Consider the following 4,500-nt stretch of genomic DNA (forward strand, 5'->3'; position numbering starts at 1 on the left):
GCATATGCTGACTTATTAATGGCGGCCTCCAGGGTACGGAATCCTGCAAATATAGCCGACTCTAGGTTACTGGCTGTATCAAATTCGGCGGCCTCCAGGGTACTGGGGGCCTCAATTACGGCAGCCTTTAGGTTTCGGACTGACAGCGTGAAGGCACCAGTTCACCATGTCAGTGCAGCAGCCAAAGCCTCCCTTTCCAAGGCTGGGACGGGAACAGGTGCAAAAGCCAGACCCGTGGCTTCAGTCCATCCAGGGACGGAATGATTGCAGCCCTGTACAGGCTCGATGATTTTGTGTGTGTTGTTTTTTGTTTGTTTTTTCTGGGTATAATTTTTCGTCTTGTTCACAGGGCATTAGCTGGGATTTCAGCACCACGGACAGAGGAACAAAGTGTTATTCCTTGAATGGCCACAGGAGGGCAGCAGAGGATCGATTTTGCTCAGGAATTGGCTAACAGCATCCTTTGAGGTTTGTGTCATAAGGACATAGATGCATAGACGTGTACAGTATAAGCAGTAACTTGCTTGAAGGAGAAATAAAACCGTTTATCCTATAAAACAAGAGGATAAGTCTGCTCTAGGATTACATTCTGATCAATCGCAAAATAAGGAATCCTTGTGCTTAGCACATTTCTACAGGACTATTTCATCTTTCTTTCTGAAAGACACAGGCATAGGTATCAAGTTACAAAAACAGGTTTCAAATCCACTGTGCTAAGGCACCAAACTATTCACTACAATTTCTTATTCAGAAAAAAGATGTGTTTACAACTAATTCACTAGGTGAAGAAAATACTCAGGAATAAATGACCTTTATGTCACTCAAGTAACTTGAAAAAATACGAAGCAATGTTGGAACTTACTAGAATCATGAAAAGGACGATTCATTTGGATGCTTCTGAAATACTATCAGACAAATTCACATTTTGCAACCCAAATTCATCTTTTGCTAGCCAATTCACCATTTCCAAAACAAATTCACCTTTTACAGTTAAAAATCACCTTTTCCAAAGCAAATACACCTTTTGCAGAGGAAATTCCCCTTCTGCAAAGCTAATTCAACTTTTGCAAAGCAAATCTTCCATGTCCACAGCAAATTCACCTTTTCCACTTCTCACCCTGACCCCAACCCCAACCCTGACCATGAACCCTCACCCTAAAACCCTAACACCAAACCCAGCCCTAGCCCCAGCCATAGCTTGGAACTCTAACCCTTGACCAACCTAAAATTTATATTTTTAAAACTGAATAGAATCCGTACCTGGTGTTGTTCACTGGTTAGAGCATTTGCTTGCCAAGCATACACTCACCACTCTAGTTGAAAACAGCACCAACGAACATATGAGGCAGGGTGGGTGGGTGGGTCACGTAAGGGGAACCTCAGTGCAGCAGTCTACAGGGGCCTCCCATTGCAGAGCTGGGCCGGGGAGAGGTGAAAAACACAGGACCGTGACTACAGAATGATTGCCGCCCTGGACAGCTTTGATGATTTGGTGGTTGTGTGTTTTTTCTGAATAGAATTTGTGGTCGTGTTCACAGGGCTTTGCCTGGAATTGCAGCACCATGGACAGAAGCACAAGTTGTTATTCCTCCAATGGCCACAGGAGGGCACCAGAGGATTATTTTTGCGCGGGAATTGGCTGACAGCGTCCGTTAAGGGCTAGCTGCTAGCATCATGAATATCTACATCCCATAGACGTGCACAGTATAATCAGTAACTTACTTGAAGGAAAAATAGAAGCGTTTATACTATAAAACCTGAGTATAAGTCTGCTCTATGAATACATTCTGATCAATCACAAAATCAGAGATGCTTGGTCTTAGCACATTTCTACAGGATTCTTTGATCTTTCATTCTGAAAGAGACAGGCATTGGTATTGAGCAGAATCCCTTGAGTTGCAAGAACAGGGTTCAAAACCACTGTGTTTCACCCACTGGCAATGGGCAAGGAGACACCTGATGGGTGGTGTTGCTCTTATATCAGGCAGGGGCAAAGCCGATGTACAGTCCTTAGTTCATCCTAGCTTGATGCCTGAGTGGGTGGCCAGAGCTGTTTCATGCCTGAGGCACATAAAAAACCCACTGTGTTTCAAAACCAAAGTATTAACTAGAATCTTTTATTCAGAAAAATATATGTTTACAACTAACTTACTAGGAGAAAAAAGCGCTCAGTCTTAGTAACCTAATGTCACTGCAGTAACTTGAAAAAAATAGGAACCAATACTGGAATTGACTAGGATCTTGGAAAGGCAGACTCATTTTGATGCTGCTGAAATACATTCAGGCAAATTCTCCATTTCCAACGAAAATTCACCTTTTCCACCTCTGACCCTGGCCATGACCCCGACCTTGCCCCCTAAAACTCATCCTCACCCCAAAACCCTAACCCCAACCTCAGCCCCAGCCTTGACCTCTGACCCTTGACCCACACTCCGATTTAGGTTTTTAAAAGTGAATAGAATACGTCGCTGGTGTGCTCACTGGTTAGAGCATCTGCTTGGCAAACGTACACTCACTACTCTCTAGCTAAAAGAGGAATCAGGAACATATTAGGCAGGGTGGTGGGTCACCTTAAAGGGTATCTCAGTGCAGCAGTCTCCAGGGCCTCCCTTTGCAAAGCTGGGGTGGGAAGAAGTGCGGACCCCAGAGCCGTGACTTCGGTCCATCCAGAGACGAAATGATTGCCGCCATGGACAGCCTCAATGATTTTGTGGGTTTTTCTTTTCTTTTCTTTTCTTTTTTGTGGGTAGAATTTTTGGTTGTGTTCACAGGGCCTTAGCTGGAATTTCAGCACCATGGTCAGAGGCACAATGTGTTATTCTTTAAATGGCCACAGGAGGGCAGCAGAGGATCATTTTTGAGCAGGAGTTGACTGACAGCAGGATGCTTGGTCTTAGCACATTTCTACAGTTTATTTTATCTTTCATTCTGAAAGAGACCGACACAGGGACCAAGCAGAACCCTTTGAGTTACAAGAACACGTTTCGAAACCACTGTGTTTCAACACCAAACTATTAACTACAATCTTATGTTCAGAAAAAAAAATGTGTTTACAACTAATATACTAGGAGAAAAAAAGTACTTAGTAATAATAACCTAACGTCACAGAAGTAACTTGAAAAAATATGAAGCAATGCTGGAATTTACTAAGATCCTGGAAAGGGTGACTCATTTTCATGCTGCTGAAATTCAATCAGACAAAATTCACCTTTTGAAAAGCAAAATCATCTTGTTTTTAAAGTACTTTTTAAAATATATTTTTATGGATTTCAGACACAGAGAGAGAGATAGAAACATCCATGATGAGAGAGAATCATAGATTGCCTGCCTCCTGCACGCCCACAACTGAGGATCAAGCCTGCAACCCAGGCATGTGCCCTTGGCCGGTACAGTATGCAGTCTGACGCTCTATCACTGAGCCAAACCACCTAGGGTGAAAATTCATCTTTTGCAAAGCGAATTCAGCATTTCCAAAGCACATTCACATTTTCCACTTTAAATTCATCTTTTCCAAAGCAAATTCACCTGTACACTGAAGGGTCCAGGGTTTGATTCCAGTCAAGGACACATGCCTGGGTTGTGGGCTCAATCCCCAGTAGGGGGCATGCAGTAGGCAGCCGATCAAGGATGCTCTCTCATCATGGATGTTTCTATCTATCTCTTCCTCTCCCTTCCTCTCTAAAATCAGTAAAAATATGTGTTTTTTTAAAAAAGAAGGGCTGTGAATTTGTCAAATGGTTTTTATTTATATAATAGATTTTTGGCTTCTATTCTGTTGATAATGTAAATTATATAATTCAATTTTCCTGTTAAATTCATCTTGCATTACTAATCTCAATCCAACTGGGCCTTGATAGATTGTTATTTTTATATATTGCTGGACATTGTGTTTCACGTCTTTGCATTTATAGGTTAATGAGAAAGATGGACCTACGTGTTTTCTTTTTACACTTAGGGATGTCCTTGCCATCCCCAGGTGTTGTCCAGGCTAATAAGGAACTAATTTGGGGTATCAAGGACTAAAACTTTCTTCTATTTGACTCTGAACTCAGAAGCTGGGTTCCCTCTGTAGGACCCTCTTTTGAGATAAAGTCAGGGAGCCTGTTGGTTGTCTCTCCCCTCCATCTGTCCTTCTCAAGTGGCCCTGACAAAGGCTGGGTCAAGCTGTAAACCTGCAATTTTCCCAGAGGTTGCTGGAGTCCACCGAGATGGTCTAATGTCCATTGGACAGTTATGAGCCTCTGGGAAAACTTCATCTAGAGCCACCATCCTTACCTCCTTCCACAGAGAGGGTGCACAGAGTTCCCCAGGGATATGGAGGGGTCCAGGCCCAGTACACTAACCCCAACACTTGCTCCTTCTTCCTTCCTCTTCCTGGACCCACCACCCCACCAGCCAAGGCTAAAGATCCAGAGTGCCACGCTCCCTACATTGTAAGATTCTGTCCTGGGAGAGTCTGGCTGAGGGACCAGCATCCTCAGATACAGAGTGGAAAGCGAT

At 43.4% G+C, this 4,500-nt stretch overlaps 1 pseudogene; it reads left to right on the forward strand.

Moving 5' to 3' along the window:
• Window positions 1–1,929: 1,929 nt before the first annotated feature.
• On the forward strand, window positions 1,930–2,074 carry LOC138999401 (small nucleolar RNA SNORA48; annotated as a pseudogene).
• The last annotated feature ends 2,426 nt before the right edge of the window (window positions 2,075–4,500 follow it).

The sequence above is a fragment of the Myotis yumanensis genome, unplaced genomic scaffold (assembly GCF_028538775.1).
Source record: "Myotis yumanensis isolate MYYU_CA2020_CCGP unplaced genomic scaffold, mMyoYum1.0.hap1 SCAF_22, whole genome shotgun sequence".
NCBI lineage: Eukaryota > Metazoa > Chordata > Mammalia > Chiroptera > Vespertilionidae > Myotis > Myotis yumanensis.